This window comes from Meriones unguiculatus, chromosome 17, assembly GCF_030254825.1.
Source record: "Meriones unguiculatus strain TT.TT164.6M chromosome 17, Bangor_MerUng_6.1, whole genome shotgun sequence".
NCBI classification, from domain to species: domain Eukaryota; kingdom Metazoa; phylum Chordata; class Mammalia; order Rodentia; family Muridae; genus Meriones; species Meriones unguiculatus.
This window is the reverse complement of record NC_083364.1, coordinates 45,985,604-46,003,746: the sequence shown is the minus strand read 5'-3', so window position 1 is coordinate 46,003,746 and position 18,143 is coordinate 45,985,604. Positions and strand designations below refer to the sequence as shown.

Genomic DNA, 18,143 nt, shown 5'->3' with positions numbered 1-18,143 from the left:
TACATAAAAGGGATTCTGGAAATTTACTCTATGTAGGTATCTAGAAGTCAACATTTGAAATTTTTGCTCAATAGGTTTAGGTCAAGGCACCTACTCGCATTATAGGAAACAAACAGAAATCTATGTTAAAACATAATTTTAAGGATGGGTGAAATGGGTCAGTATGTAAAGACATCTGTTGCCAATTCTAAGGCAACACTGGCAGAATTTGATCCTTGGGATCCACATAGTGGAAGGAAAGAACTGACTCCTTCGGTTGTCCTCTGACCGACACATGTGCCTTGGCTCCAGTTCCAATATGCACACATGCACAGACATAAATAAGTAAGTAAGTAAATGAAATATAAAATATGATTGTATGACCCTGGAAAATTATAATAAACTTAAATGCCTAACAAAAGAAAAAGTAATGTATATCGCATCCATATAAATTAATATTTCTCTGAAACTCACAATGTACCTTACACAGTTTAAATTTATGGAAATCTTCAAATGTGTATTATAATAGTAATTTATATAAGCATGTATAATGTCAGTTACATAGGGAGTACGACACTGAGGATTACAAAAATAGAATACATGCATATAAATACCAAGATATTAGATCTGAATAAGACTATCAACTCTTTAAAGTATATTCTGCTTAGGTTAATAGACAGCTAGTTATCAGCAATAAACATTTATACCTACACATTTATATTATATTTATATTATTTACTTTTATACTAGTAAAATATTAACTGATAAGAAGATGTAAAAGAAAAATTATAAAGTTCCATATGGAAATCATGAACCTAACTTTTCTTTGAGAAATAAATTAATTCAATCACACACAAAATCCACTAGGTGTGCCTACAGAGAGAACACTCTGCCTCCTCATCGGGGTACACACAGGATCTTTTTCATCCCATTACTTTGGGATCTACACAGTAATTCAATAACACATTTTTAATCATCTTAGTAAAACTTTTTAAATTATGCAGAGTGAAATGATGGCAAGAACAACTCAGGACTGAAAATCTGTTGTATCTAGTACAAACTAATTTATTCACTAAGCCAGCAACATTCAGTGAGCATCTACTGTGTGCAAGGTGATGCATTTATCACCACTATGTGATGAAAAACAGAGTAGGACACATCCCCATAGTGCCAACCACCTAAAAGCACTAAACATACAAAGGCGTGGTTTAAATAAAGGTAAAAATATAACACAGCCCAAGGTATTTCCGAGAGGACTGGTACATTTTAGAAGAAGAAAGCATATGGCACATTTATTCTTTTCTATTGTGGAGTGAAAACTTATGTAAAGGTAACAATGACTGAAACATTGCACTCATCAGTATGCATCACTTACAAAATGTATTAGTAAATTAGTATTTACATTTATATTTGTGTGATATGCTTATTTTTAATGGTGATACAACATAAAAGGAGATCAAAGAAATACTGACCCCATCTAGAGTGTGAGGTGTGCAAGACTGCCTCAGATTCTGCAAAGCTACATGAAACACACTGCCAATAATTAACAGACTAGAGTTATTTATCAGCCAGTTAAGTAAATAAGTTAGTTACTTGTTAATCCTTCTTGAAGGCACTGCTATGACAACATCACCAGGGGAAAAAAAGGAGTTAGGATAGACTATTTCTGCTAGACAGATAAAGTTGATAGAGTTAATAGAGTCTCTCCATAGCTGGTCAGTTTCTCTTTGGTCTATAGTCATAAGTTTATTCCCTCTGAAGCCAGTGTTACAGAATAGTAACAGGGTTGATGTCAATGGGGTACATCATGGAGAAGTGGTGATACATGAAAACAGCAACTCCTTTGATCACTGCTCCCTGGTCCAGGCTTATGGAGTTTTGGGAAGCAGATTTACCATGTAGGATGATAAGTGTTTACAATTCACCACCAGAGACAATCAGATCTCAGGCAACTTAAGTATTCCCTGTATTTAAAATGATGATCATGCTTCCTACCCTAGAGGATTATTTATGGTGCTTCCTTCTGTGGACATATAAAGTACTAAGCTCAGTGTATAAAATAAGTACCTTCTTTACTGGGCCCTGATAGTAGCATCACAGTTGCATGAAAAGAGAGAGGATATCTTATTATAAGCTAAGGAACTAAGCTAAACACAAATCCAGGAAGTAAAGACAGCCTACAGTGCAAGCATTCTGTAACCAAAAACTGATCCAAGAGGCAGTTGGATACAGAACTAGATGTTCAGTGAATATTTTACATGGAACAATCCATAAAAATACTAATAACCACAAAACAAAATTAAAAACATAAAAGAAGATCAAAGAAATAATGACCCAATCTAGAGTAAGCGCTGTAAGCATTATTCCTATTACTGAAGAGAAAGACAGTAAAATCTACTGCAAAGGGGAAGACCTGTGACACAGAACTTGTGAGAGTGGCCAACTAATATCTGATTTGACTTAGGGTCCACTCCAAAAGACAGAGCTCATTCCAGCTACCGCTGTATGACTAAGAACTAGAAAATAGACAGCACTGATTAATTTTTTTCAATATAATGACTCAAAACAATATTTTGCTATACTCATAGATCAGTGCCTTCTTCAGTCATCATCAAAGAGGCTTCCTTCAGCAGCAGCTGAGAAAAGATGCAGAGACCCACTACTAGATAATGCAGAAAGAGCTTCTAAATGAGATATCTCTATAAAATCCCTCCCCTCGGACTCAGGGAACTCTGTGGAAAAGGAGGCAGAAAGAATGTAAAAGACAGAAGGGAAGGAGGACACCAGAAGAACAAGGCCCTCTGAATCAATTAAGCAAGGCTGATAAGGAAACTGAAGCAGCAAGCCCAGCACCTACACATGTCTGCATCAAGTCTTCTGTGTGTATATTATAGCTTTCAGCTTAGTATTTTGATGGAACTCCTGAGTGTATGAGAATGAGTGGGTCTCTGATTCTTGTGCCCACTCTTGGGATTCATTTCCTTCTGTTGGACTGCCTTGTCCAACCTTGATATGATGATTTTTCTTTATCTTATTATATTTTACTTTGCCATGTTCGGTTGCTATCTCTTAGAAGCCTCTTCTAAAGAGAGACAGAGAGGGACTGGATCTAGAGAGGGGAGTTGGGGGAGAACTGGGAGGAGTAGAGGATGTGGAAATGCTAATTAAGATATATGAGGAAAGAATCTAGTTTCAATAAAGAAAAATGAAAAAAATTAATACAATATATTCTAATAATGTTTCTTCTCTCCCAACTCTCCCCAATACTCCCACCTCCCTAATCTACCCAACTTCAAGTTCTTTCTCTCAAAATTAACCAACAGAAATAAAAACAAAAACAAAAACCAAACAACAAAACAAACTGAAAACCAACAGGACAAAATATTATTAACATTTTAAATAAGTCTTCTTTTGAGAAGTCACTGATACAATGTAATTCAAAACCTGATTAATATATATATATGTATATATATATATATGTTTCTCCTGTAATCACCAGAGAATTTGATTACTTGTTATTTGACTGTTGTTATTACATTATTGTTATATTATTTAATTATCAATAAAGCCAATAGTACTTTTGAAAACTGAAGTGTCTTACTTATCTTATTATTTAAAAGCAAAGTTCTATGAAAAGTAAAAATTGCTTAGTAAACTTAGAAAAGTCATACTTGGCCTGGTGAGATGACTCAGAGGTTATACTTGGCTGTTTTTCCAGAAGTCCTGAGTTCAATTCCCAGCCACCACATGGTGGCTCAACCATCTATAAAAAGATCTGGCGCACTCTTCTGGCATGCAGGTGTACATGAAGACATAACATTGCACACATAATAAATAATTTTTTAAAAAAAGAAAAATCATACTTACGTTTCTAAGTTACTAAGCTAAATTTAACCTTTCATGACTGAAAGACCATCTTCCTATCATATACCTATTAATTGAGAATGAGAAATTGAACACGAAAATGACTATCTCAAGTGATTAATCCAAACTTGAAAGATATTAAATATCAAACACATGATGTATAACTCAATAAATTCTTAGAGAAAGACAATAGCAAGATCATGGCAGAAGGATTATGACCCAAAAGAGAGTGACACAGATGTGAGATTAGCAATGGAGGCACAGTGGAAGGAGACGAGATGCCTGTAGTCAAGAATGGCACTGGCAGGTTTCCTGATTTCTCAAAAGGCCTTTAGTGTTATTGTCCCTCCCCACATTCCCTCATTTACCTTGCTTTCCAGTTACTCTCCTCATGTAATTCCCTATTCTATATTCATTTTTGCCATTCCATAAAAACACATTCTCCCCCCCCCCCCCTTTCTTGGGAGATCCTCTTCTCCATCTGGGTCCATTACTAGGTCAATAGCACAAATATCAAAAGATTAGAACATCCACATATAAGACAAAACATGAAATATTAGTCTTTTGAGGTCTATCTAGACTGTTCTATTCAGGATGATTGTTTCTAGCACCATCCATTTATCTGAAAACTTCATAAATTCATTTTTCTTAACAGATGAATAATATTACATTATGTAAATGTACCACATTTTCATTGGCCATTTGTCAGCTGATACAGGTGCATTCTAACTTCTGGCTATTATACAGAAAGCAGCAATGAACGTGAATAAGTATCTCTGTTGTTAGATTAGAGATCTTTGGATATGCTCAGGACTAGTAGGGTAGATCTTGAAGTTGAACTATCCTCAGCTCCCTGAGGAACCACCATACTAATCTTCATCGCAGGTGTACAAGTTTGTACTCCTACAAGCAATAAGAAAGTGTATTGCTTTCCCAGAATCCTCATTAGCATGTGTGCATATATGTTTCATTGATTTTGGCCACTGTAGCTTAGGAAAGATACAATGGTAAAGTATTTTTAATTTGCATTTTCCTAATAACTAAGTCTTTTTAACATTTCTTTGTTTCTCACCCACTGTGTTTCATCTTTTGAGAACTCTTTCCTTTGTTCTGTACCATTTTCTAATTGGTTTTGATTTTTTTGTCTTAGGTGTTCAGTTGTTTTTCTAGATCTTAATATTTTCTAGGTACTAGCCCCCCCCCCCGTAGGCTGCCACTTTGTACTAATAACAGAAAGAATTTAAATGGAGTTACCATATAATAGGAGAGCTAATGCCCCAACTAGATATCTTATGACACTAAGTAAAATCTACAATGACAAAAAGGTAATATTTTGGTGAATTGGCCAAAGGGATCCCATGGACTTCTCTTAATACCACCAGCTATTGCTAAGGCTATTGATTGTTACAATAAGATAGTAAGGCCCTGTAGCTGAGAATAACATATTACATCATCCAAAAGGGAGAACTCAAGACCAACTAGAAGCTTCACCCTGACTAACAAGTGTTCATAGTGCTAGAAGATACTCTACAAGCTACTGTAGGAGAAAAACACACATCAATATGACCCAGCAAGAAACCCTGTGACCTACAGCAGCAACCTGTCTACAAGATACACTGGTGCAATAGTAGCACAAATGGAGTAAAGCTCACTTCATAAGATGGAACCCATATCTGACACTGCTAAAGTGCCAAAAACCTGGGACTAGATAGGTTATGAGCTTAGGAGAAAAACCAAATACTATTGTTTTGCTAAAGGAACACAACAATAAAATGGCTCCTAATTATCAGTGGAATTTCCCAACCCTCATTAGTGAAGATTGCAGTAGACAGGCATTAGCCCAGGGACAAACAACTGGTTAAAGCACAAAAGGCAAGAGATTATGGAACACTCATACCAATGTGGGATGTCAACAATACACCCCTCCCCTCCAGGGTCAGGGATCTATGTGGAAGAAGATAATAAAGTACTAAGGGCTAGAGGTAGTAGCTGACTCCAAAGAAACAACAGGACTGGTACACACAGGATCTTACAGAGACTGTGGAAGCACACATAACACCTATACAAGTTCAAGACAGTGTCCCAGCACTTCAAAATTATATACTCAGCCAAAATATATTATCAAGCAAGTAAAAATAATGTTTCTAATAAAGATCAAAGTTTTCTTATCACAGCCATTCATTAATGGAATACAAATATATATATTGAAATAAATAAATGAAATCCAGAATAGTGAGTGGGAAAATTAAAACTAGGAATACAAATGTGTTATCTTGCTAATTATTCAGTAACTTGAGCCTTAAAAGCACAAGGAAATAGATTGCTAGTTCTTACTGACTTTGTTGCTGTACATAACCTCAGTTTATTCAATGGTTAAACATCATAATACAGAATGTGAAGCTGAGAGAAGATTCATATAGTCAGGGACTGTCAGTCAAACCCATGCTCCTGAAAACCACCAGAAAAGGAGCAACATCAGGGAACCTTAAACAAGGGTTAGTGTTAAAAATGGGAGAAAAGAACCAAAGAAAAACACTATATAACACTGAGATGTGCCCAAAATGAAAATTTCCACATTTTGATATAGTTTGAAAGAATGATACAGTAGCCAGGCATGTTGGATTATTAAATACTTAAAGGCAATTAATTTCACGTGGAAAATTAAAATGAAATATACAATTTTAAATATCAGATGAAAGATACTAGGAAAACCCAAATACTACAATAGGGTAAAAATTTACTTAGTTATGTTTAATTTTTTTTATTTTTATATTAATCAAAGATTGTTTACTTTGTATCCCAGCCGTAGCCCCCTCTCTCATTCCCTCCCAATCCCACTCTCCCTCCCTTATCTCCTCCCTGCCCCTTTCCAAGTCCACTGCTAGAGGAGGTCCTCCTCCCCTTCCATCTGACCCTAGCTTATCAATTATCTCCAGGACTGGCTGCCATGTCCTCCTCTGTGGCCTAGCAAGACTGTTCCTCCCTCGGGAAGGGGTGGGGGGAGGTAAAGGACCCAGTCATTGAGTTCATGTCAGAAATAGTTCCTGTTCCCCTTACTAGGGTATCCACTTGGTTACTGAGCTACCATGGGCTACATCCGGGCAGGGGTTCTAGGTTATATCCATATGTGGTCCTTGGTTGGAGAAACAGTCTCATAGAGGGCTCCCGTGCCCTGATACATTTTGTCCTTGTGGAGCTCCTGTTCTCTCTAGATCACACTGCCTCCCCCTTCTTTCGTATGATTCTCTACACTCTGCCCAAGGTTTGGTTATGAGTCTCCGCATCTGCTTTGATACACTGCTAGGTAGATACTTTCAGAGTCCCTCTGTGGTAAGCTTCTGTCCTGTTACTTGTTTTCTCCTACTTCCCCTGTCCATCCCATTTGTCTTTCTAAGTGAGGATTGATCATCTTATTTCGGGTCCTCTTTCTTGTTTATCTTCTTTAGGTGCACATATTTTAGTATGTTTATCGATATAAGTGAATATATACCTTGTGTGTCTTTCTGCAGATCACCTGGAGGTATCTCCATCCCTGATCTCAAGCTGTCCCACAGAGCAAAGTAATAAAAACAGCATGGTATTGGCATAGAAGCAGAATGGTGGATCAATGGAAGTGAATAGAAGACCCAGAAACAAACCCAAACACCTATGAATACTTGATTTTCGACAAAGAAGCCAACACCATTCAATGGAAAAAAGAAAAAAAAAAAACAGCATCTTCAACAACTGTCCCACTGGATGTCTACATGCAGAAAAATGAAAATAGATCCATATTTATGACCCTGCACAAAACTAAAGTCCAAGTGGATCAAAGATCTCAACATAAAACCAGATACACTAAATCGGTTAGAAGAAAGTGGGGAAGAGCCTGGAACTCATTGGCACAGGAGACAACTTCCTGAACAGAACATCAAGAGCACAGGCTTTAAGAGCAAAAATCAATAAATGGGACCTCAAGAAACTGAAAAGCTTCTGTAAAGCAAAAGACATAGTCATCAGAACAAAACGACAGCCTACAGACTGGGAAAGGATCTTCACCAACCCTATATCTGACAGAGGGCTGATATCCAGAATATATAAAGAACTAAAGAAATTAAAAAGCAATAAATCAAGCAATCTAATTAAAAAATGGGGTACAGAGCTAAACAGAAAATTCTCTGTAGAGAAATAGCAAATGGCAGAGAAACACCTAAAGAGATGCTCAATGTCCTTAGCCATCAGAGAGATGCAAATCAAAACTACCCTGAGCATAACATTTTAGCTTTTTATGGTAGCCAACCATGCTTGGGGAGACTGTCCTGCTTCAATGGCTGTAAAGGCCTGAATGATCATGGCTGCATTACGCTGTTGTGAGACTCTAATCTTGCATATACACCACAGGCAAACCAAGGAGACCAACACGGAAGGCCTGCTAACGCTCCCATGCCCGCCCATTCCTTCAGATGATTCATGGCTGCAGCAATCCATGATGATAATCTTGTGGCTAGTCCTGTGTCCACTCTGGTAGAATTTTCCGTAACAATGGCCACTCTCAGGTGCTCCATCATAGTATCGAATTCTCCAGTCCAATTACCTAAAAAATGTTACCCTCAGGATGTGAGGCTAAGCACTGCACTCAGGGTCAGCTGCTTTCGACCCAGAGAAGAGCATGTCTGATTGCTTGCGGGTTGATGCCCCACGTCCCACCTCTGAGAAAAAGGTATCAGATAGGGTCTGATGCTCTTTGGGTGGATGACACCTAAATGAACATAGGTACAAAGTCCCAATTTATTTCTAATATCAGAGATCAGACCTCTACTCTTGCCTGATGTGTCTAAAACAAAAAGGGGGAACGTAGAGAGCTGCGGAATGCCGCGCCTTAAAGATGGAGCTGGTTTCCGCCTTCCACCTTCCTGATGGTGAGTGCTCTCTGTCACAAACAACTCCATATTTGGCTAAGGCTGAGGATCTGGCTTGCTTCCGTGTATGTGGACCTATCTGCATTGCCCACGTGGCACGCTGGGGTTGGCTACCCAGAGGCTATTTAAGCTGTGGGCTGGCTTTCCCCAGGGTCAGATGATTGTTCAAGGTTCCTGAATAAACTGCATTAAGAAAAAAAAAAAAAAAAAAAAAACTACCCTGAGATTTCACCTTACACCCATCAGAATGGCAAAGGTTAAAAACTCAAGTGACAACATATGCTGAAGAGGTTGTGGAGAAAGGGGAACCCTCCTCTACTGCTGGCAGAATGTAAACTTGTACAACCACTTTGGAAATCAATCTGGTGCTTTCACAGACAATTAGGAACAGTGCTTCCTCAAGATCCAGCTATACCACTTCTAGGCATATATCCAAAAGAAGCTCAAGTGCACAACAAGGACATTTGCTCAAGCATGTTCATAGCAGCTTTATTCATAATAGCCAGAACCTGGAAACAACCCAGATGTCCATCAATGGAGGAATGGATACAGAAATTGTGGTACTTTTACACAATGGAATACTACTCAGCAATGAAAAACAAGGAAACCATGAAATTTGCAGGCAAATGGTGGGATCTAGAAAAGATCATCCTGAGTACCTAGTTATGTTTTATCTTCTGAGAATTTCATACATTATACAATGAAACATGATCATATCCATATCCCATTTCTCCTTTTCTAACCCCCCATAACCTTCTAACACATTTCCCCACAATAGTTCATAATAAAAATTTAAAATTGAAAAGAACAGAAAATATAAAATAAGTTAATAGCAATGAAGCATGAGAGTGATCAAATACACAAAAGCCAAATATGTTCTGATCAACTACTAGTGTTAAATGCTGTAGCACACTACTGACAATAATCATAACTAAAATACATGAGACAGAATGTTCTCATGAACTAATAAGAAACCAGAGGTAGCTTGATTAATGTTCACCTCCACATTCTCAGTAGAAAACATTATTAAGGAATAAAGACAGACATGATATAATTCACGATGAAATAATTTATCAACAAAGTACAATGAACTTCTCTAAACATCTAATAGCAAAGATAAAATATAACAAACATAATAATTTTTAAGATTTATTTATTTATACATATAAAAATTTTATTATTTTAAGTCTTTGTGGAATAGACCATGACCAAAAAGAGAAGAAAAACAGGCCACAGTGTGGTATAGTTAGAATTTATATACTTCCCTACCTTTTTGTCCATGGGAAGTCATTATCCTGATTAAAGGTGATTTTCAGATTTTTAGTTACTCTGTTATTCCTACTGTTTATGCCTTTGTATTAAAAGTATTAAAATTTTTACTGGTCATTAGTGAAAAAAATATACAACAAACAATGCAAATTTCACATCATAATAAAGCTTTTTTCTGTATTTGTATAATCAATTGCCAAGTAGCCAATAAAAAAGTAACGGTAATTTAACAACTCAATAATCTAATTAACAAATTAAAGCTCTAATGTAGCTTTGTATCTAATAATTATAAAATACATGTGCCTTCCAGACACACATGAAAATTTAGAACTGACCTTATGTCAAAACACAAAGTAAGTCTCAACACAAAACAAAGAACTGAAGTACTTCTGTCTTCCATTCTGCACAATTAACCTTGGACCTGAACAGAAGTATGTCCTCTATCAAACCTACAATAATGGGGACTTTGAATATTAGAATTTTGAGGAATTTACAGATTTAAGTTGAACAAAAAACCTGAATATTCACTACTTATAAAACAGAATGACAAAGACAATATATACAAAGGCTCACAGGATGCTAATAATACAATCTTAGGCAAAGATATGTAGTTTTAAATTTATGTTAAAAGAAAGAACAGAGTTAAAATTATCAAAATGTTATAAAACTTAGAGTAAAAGAACACCAGGAAATGTAAAAGCAGAAAAAGATAACTGAATGAAAATAAGCTACAAGCAGCAACATCAAAAAGGAAAAAGGACAGAACTTTTAGGCTTTTAAATGAAGGTTTAATTACATCCCCTAATTATTTAAACTAAATATTAAAGTTGTTTTAATACTAAATGAAAGCAGTCTTATGGAAAAGTGTAAGTTGCTGAAAAAGAGAAAACCTGTACTACAGGAGCCCCACAAGGACCAAATATATCTGGGCACAGGGGTCTTCTATGAGACTGTTTCTCCAACCAAGGACCATGTATGGATATAACCTAGAACCCCTGTTCGCATGTAGCCCATGGCAGCTCAGTATCCAAGTGGTATCCTAGTAAAGAGAACAGGGACTATTTCTGACACGAACTCAGTTGCTGGCTCTTTGACCCCCCTTTTCTCCTCCCTGAGGGAGGAGCAGCCCTGCTAGGCCACAGAGGAGGACATTGCAGCCAGTCCTGAAGATACATGATAAACCAGGGTCAGATGAAAGGGGAGGAGGTCCTCCCCTATCAGTGGACTTGGAAAGGGGCAAGGAGGAGAGGAGGGAGGGAGGGTGGGGTTGGGAGGGACTGAGGAAGGGGGATACAGCTGGGATACAAAGTTAATAAACTGTAACTAATATTAAATAAATAAATAATAATAATAATATAATGCTGATATATAATGTTTTGACAAATTATACTGTACAAAGTCATTAAGATTTTAAATTCTGATGACCTATGAAAATTAGTTAAGATTGATACTATAAACACCGAACCACAGAAAACAAAAAATTATCTTATTCTTACAAAAAGAAAAAAAACACATAATACTCACATTAAACCCACAGAAGGGGCCTGGGAGTGATAATGCATGCCTTTATTTCCAGCCTTTAGGAGGCAGAGACAGAAAGATCTCTACGAGATACAGGGACCAGGCTGGTCTTTACAGCAAGTTCCAAAACAAGCAATGATCAGTGCTGCACAGTGAGATCCTGTCTCTACAACAAAACAACAATAACAACAAACCAAAAGACAAACAATAACATATAAAGAAATTATGAGTGAAAATTATTCATAATAATGAGTAAAAGAAGTCCATGGTAGTAAAGAATTCAGGAAAAATAGCAAGCAGCAAGAGCTATAAGTTATTTACCCCCTACTACACACTTTGCTAAAGGTTTTCTATTTACTGTTGAGTTTATTGTGTATTTCAGTAGTAATCTAATCTTTACATTTTCACCTTGTTTTTTCTTTTTTTTAGTTTCATGCCAAGTTTGTATGTTTCATTATGAAATTCTCATTTCTGTTGTCCTAGTCACTGTAATATTGCTGTGAAAAGACACCACAACCCTAGCAACTCTTATTTTAAAAAAGCATTTAATTGAGGGTTTACATACAATTTCAGAAAGTTAATCCATTATCATAACAGCTAAGAGCACGGTGACACACATGCCCACACAGGTGGGCATGGTCCTGGACCAAGAGCTTTACATCCTGATCTATAGGTGGCACCTATCATGGGCTTTTGAAACCTCAAAACCCACTCCCAGTTGGACTCTTCTTCCAACAAGGTCACACCTTCTGATCCTTCCAAATACTGCCACTGCCTGGTGAGCAAACATTCGAATCTCTGATCCCAGTGTGTGTGTGTAGGGGCTGCTGTTTTTATTCCAGCCATCACATAGGCCTATCGCAGTACCTGTGCATGCTCACACATCTACTACTTTCCCTTGTCTTGCACCTCCTCTCTTGCTAGCCCCTTTCCTCCCCCAAATAGTCACCTTGCTTCCTTCATCTCTTATATGAACCTGTGTAATTATATGTACATGTGTATATTTAAATTTATATTTATATGTGTATCTTTATATACACATATATGTATAAATGTATATAATTCTAGATTCATCATAAAAAGTGTGTGTGTTTGAGTGTATGTGTGTATACATAAGTCCATTTAATATTGCATACATATACAAGTGTTTAGAGATGACCATTTAGGATTTGATAACCTATCAGGAATTCAAATCCAAAACTGATTCTTCACCCCTCAACAGCCATACTAGCTGGTAGTTCTTCATTTTAGGGTGGGGGTTATAAAATGTACCCACAATCCCTATTGGCATGTTGACTATATGGTCATTATGAAGGTCTTGTTTAGGCAACCATAGTACAGATACTTTGTGGGTGAGCATCCCTGTCATGTGTACAAGTCACTATTTCACAGAAAGCATCCTTGTTCTCTGGCTCTTGTTTTCTGCATCTTTCTTCTGTGATGTTTCTCAGACCATCAGGTATAGGGGTTGCATTGTTGATGTAGTAAATGGGGCCAGGTCACTTGTTACCTGCATTTTGGTCAATTGTGGCTTTCTGTAATAGTCTCTGTTTGCTGCTGAAAGGAGTTTCTTTCCTGAGAGATGAAGACTACAATTACCATTGGGTAGAAGGATAGGTGATAGGACACTTAGAAGCTGTACCACTTGAGGAAATTTTTTGTCTGGGTCCATGACCTCACCAGACACAGGTGGTTTGCTAAGTTGAATTCTTTCTAAGAAGGCCATAAATACAATTAGACAGCATTGGTTACCCCCAAGAAGGCTATTTGCTTGGGCTGGTCATTGATGTGTTTCTCAGACTTAAAACCTGGTGAAGGCCCTCTGTGGTAGGCTCCTGTCCTGTTCCCTGTTTTCTCCCTCTTCTGATGTCCACCCCATTTGCCTTTCTGAGTGAGGGTTGATCATCTTACCCAGGGTCCTCCTTCTTGCTTAGCCTCTTTAGGTGTACAAATTTTAATATGTTTATCCTATATTATAGTTCTAATATCCACTTATAAGTAAGTATATACCATGTGTGTCTTTCTGCTTCTGGGATACCTCACTCAGGATGATCTTTTCTAGTTCTACCCATTTGCTTGCAAATTTCATGCAGGCCTATGAAAGACTCTACCCAGCAGGATATTAAGGCATATGCTGAGACTTATAGCCAAACTTTGGGCAGAGTGCAGGGAATTTTATGAATGAAGGGAGAGATAGAAAGTCCTGGAGGGGACAGGAGTTCCACAAGGAGAACAAAAGAACCAAAAAATCTGGGAATGGGGGTCTTTTCTGAGACTGATACTCCAACCAAGGACCATGCATGGAGATAACCTAGAACCCCTGCACAGATGTAGCCCATGGCAGCTCAATGTCCATGTGAGTTCCCTAGTAAGGAGAATAGGGACTGTCTCTCACATGAACTCAGTGACTGGCTCTTTGATCATCTCCCCCTGAGGGAGAAGCAGCCTTACCAGTATACAGAGGAAGACAATGCAGCCAGTCCTGATGAGGCCTGATTGGCTAGGGTCAGATGGAAGGGGAAGAGGACTGGCCCTACCAGTGGACTGGGGGAGGGATATGGAAGGAGAAAAGGGAGGAAGGGTAGGATAGGGAGGGAATGAGGGAGGAGGCTACAGCTGGGATATAAAAATGAATAAATTGTAATTAATAAAAATAATTTTTAAAAGCTAGGGAAGACTACTCATTACTTTTGTCTAGTGGCATTTTTTTTTTTTTTGAGTTCCTGCTAATGTAAGCTAGATCTTAAGGATTTCCAGCAGTAAAAGTTCTATGTTTCCAAGTCCTGCTATTCTGATTAGGAAGCAGTCTATTCTAAGTGTGGCAGGAATACTTAATTTAATGACCATCATTCTCTCCTTGAGGTTGACGGCAGAGTTATTTGCTGATATATTTTATCCCACACATTGAAGATGGTGTAGTAGGATAGAAAATGTAAAGAAAAGAGATGATTTGAAGTAGATGACCATTACAAAAGTAATAACACAATTAAATAGAGGATCTTGTACAATTTTAAGAACATTTGGGGGCCAGTTCATCTTGGAGGTTTTGAGTGTGGCTAGAGTCTCTAAGCTGGTGTGCCTCACCTTAGCATTTGCTCTCTTGGAGCGGAGAAGGCAGATCCTGCTTGCCAACTGAATTTTTACCTGGATTGCTGCTCTTTTTCTTCCCTCCAACTCACCCCTTGTCTCTGAAATGTATGTGTCTCTTTACTTGAGAGTCCACCTCTCTGAAGGCTTTAATTGCCAGAAAGCTATTGTGGGATAATAAAATGGTGGGAAAGCTATTATTACTATAAGAAAGTTACATAAATAGCTCTTTCCATGTTAGTGGATAAGTTTCCTAGCAATACTGGCCCTCAAAGGATGTAACTGAGAGACGTGGGATACTGTTTTCCATAGGTTTCTAGAGACATTTCTAGTGTACAATTGTAACAACCTATTTGATGTTACCTTTAACATCAGGGTTTCTGGTCAGTTCTATCTCCTGCAACTAGTACTAAGAGTTGCTAATAAGAGGCGAGAATCTCAGAAACAATTTCAAATAATCACCATCTAATTGTATGCTTCCTTCCCGCCTTATCAGAGGTGTGTAAGAGGCAAGTCAAGATTTAAAATAACTTTAAGCCACCATTTTAAAATGCATGAATTTTCCTCAGTAATTCACACCATTCCTTCTACCCATAATACTACAATTTTGAAGTCAGAGGTGGGTTTCAAAAGGTTGGTTTTCAAGGAAATAGAAATATTGAAATTCTATCCCAATTAGTTTATATTTAAATTCTGCCACAATGAGTTCAGAATACACCTTGAATTATTGCGGTTATATTCTTTACTAAAAATATCCTTAAAAGTAAGAGTTTTAAGCATTTAAGTTACAGCTAAAACATATTTTAAAAAGAAAATCAGATTATCTAACCATCTGAAAAGTACTGTATTTTGTAAAATTTGGTAAAACATATAAAGATTCATCTTTTCAGCATGTTTTCTTGGTCCATGGGTACCTGGGACATAATTCAGTTTGCTATCCCTTTTCCCAGATCCCTTTTCAGTCTTTGTTCAGTTCCATCTTCAGTCTGGCATATAATTACTTCTTCAGCTCCTATGCTATTTGGTTTTAAGCACCTCTTACCCCCAAGGCCTCATGGCTCTATGGGCTTGTTGAATTTAAACAAGCACATTTAAATCTTTGTCTTTAAATGAGTGAAATAAAAAGTCTCAACAGCTAACACAGAGTACTCTTCTCTCTACCTACACTCCAAATGTGCATGTTATAATTGTCTACCAGATCATAATGAACATCTATCCATCCTCAAAATCAGAGAAAGGAGGACTCTTTCTAGAAGTAAATTTACAATAAATGGTTTCACTGTTGATTAGCTATGTGTGTTTGGGGACACAGAGATTGGCACATGCATAATTTAACTACCTAATAAGAACTGGATGATCAGGGACACCTTGGAAATAAAGGAGGGAAAATAAAATTGAAGAAAATAGTAAGATTATTAACAGAAAATAATACAGCATGAGAGAAGAAATGCTGCCTTATCGCTAACCTAACAAACTGTAAATTCATGCACATACTCACGCTAATGCATGCATGGGTCCCTGCCAAATATACATGGATTGTAATTTCAACTAAGTACAAATGCTCTGCCTTCTAAGCGAGGACAGGGAGATGACATGGATTCTACTACTGCTATTGCTGAGGCCACTGGCAATCATATATATTACCTGTTGTCTTATATTTGTTCCATAGACCATTTATTGATAAATTTTAAGACAACAAAGAAAAGTGCATGCATTACATATGAATAAAAATATGATCTGCATTATATCAGAGATGTCATTTTAAAATATCTGAAAAACATATTTAAGTAGGGAGCATGTGAAGAGTCTATGAAACTTGAGAGGATTTGGCAACAGTGTTTTCTTTCCATGGTCCAAAGTCAGAAATGCATGGATAATATCCTCTCTTCTAGGTTCATCTGAATTAATATTATAATCAGAATCTGCTAAACATATATGTGTTAAAGAGATTCTGAAACAGCAAATAAATACCTTGTATATAAGGTATGACACATGGAACATATGAGCTTAACATATGAACTTCCTACAAATGATTTTAGATTAGAAGACTAAAACACATATTGTCACATCACATTGTAACTTGATTTTTACCTAAGAACTAAAATATAATGGTTCCTTAAAATTTTTGAATTGTGTGTTGATAAATTAATGCAATTCTAAATGTACACAGTAAAAATCCAAAAGGTACTCCTTCCTTCATTGATACTGGAACACCTATTTTGAATACTCACTTTTAAAACATAAGCTTTCTTCCAAAACCCTGTACCACAACTATATATATATATATATATATATCCCTTCCTTTTTTTGGATTATTATTTTCTTATTTCCAGTGTAACCATTAGGTAGCTCATTGTATAGTAAAAAAGAGTGCACTCACTAAAGTAAAATGGAAGTGGGGAGTGGGTAATTGTTAGAATTCTTATTTTTTTAATTTTTATTTATTTTTTAAATTTATTACAATTTATTCAATTTTTATCCCAGCTCTAGATCCCCCCCTCGTCCCCTCCCAATACTACTTTTCCTCCTTCTTCTCCTCCCATTCCTCTCCCCAAGTCCATGGATAGAGGAGGAACTCCTGCCCGCCCTTCCATCTGACCCTCGCCTATCAGTCTCATCAGGACTTGCTGCAATGGCTTCCTCTGTGGCCTGGGAAGGCTGCTCCCCTCACAGGGGAAGGGATCAAAGAGCCAGCTACTAAATTCATGTCAGAGACAGCCCCTGTTCCCTTACTATGGTACCTACATGGACACTTTAACTGCCATGGGCTATATCTGTGCAGGGGTTCTAGGTTATCTCCATGCATGGTCCTTGGTTGGATTATCAGTCTCAGAAAAGACCCCCATGTTCAGACTTTTCTGTCCTGTTGCTGTCCTTGTGGAGCTCCTGTCCCCTCCAGATCCCACTACCTCCTCCTTTCATAAGATTCCCTGCACTCTGCCCAAAGTTTGACTGTGAGTCTCAGGATCTGCTTTGATACCCTGCTGGGTAGAGTCTTTCAGAGGTCCTCAGTAATAGGCTCCTGTCCTGTTCCCTGTTTTCTCCCTCTTCTGATGTCCATCCTGTTTGCCTTTCTGAATGAGGGTCCTCCTTCTTGCTTAGCTTCTCTAGGTGTACAGATTTTAGTGTATTTATCCTATATTACATGTCTTAAAGCACATTCTTCAGATTTTTCTTACCTTCTTGATTTCTCTGACTTACTTTCCACATTAAATAATATGAAATATTTTGCATTCTGTCCTTTCATTTTAAGTACCCCCCACCCACCTACTACTGAATGAGGTGAAATATTTTACTAAAGAAACTTTAAAAAAACATATAAAAATATGACATTTATATTAGATTATTTTCTTCCAATCTTAAAAGGAGGATTTTTTTTTCAGTAAACTAGTCTTGATTTCAAGGGCTACATTATTTTGCATCTCATTTTTAAAACAAATAAGCATGTTTACATTTTAAATTTCCCAGTATATTCTAGTGAAAAAAAATCTATCACAGGTACTTGACCAATTCTGATGTATGAAC

The 18,143-nt window shown here is 37.2% G+C and overlaps 1 protein-coding gene across 16 annotated transcripts in view; it reads right to left on the bottom strand.

The window, feature by feature from the left end:
* Window positions 1-18,143, bottom strand: part of Zbtb20 (zinc finger and BTB domain containing 20) — a 789,314-nt gene that overhangs the window by 574,653 nt on the left and 196,518 nt on the right. The window lies entirely within an intron of this gene.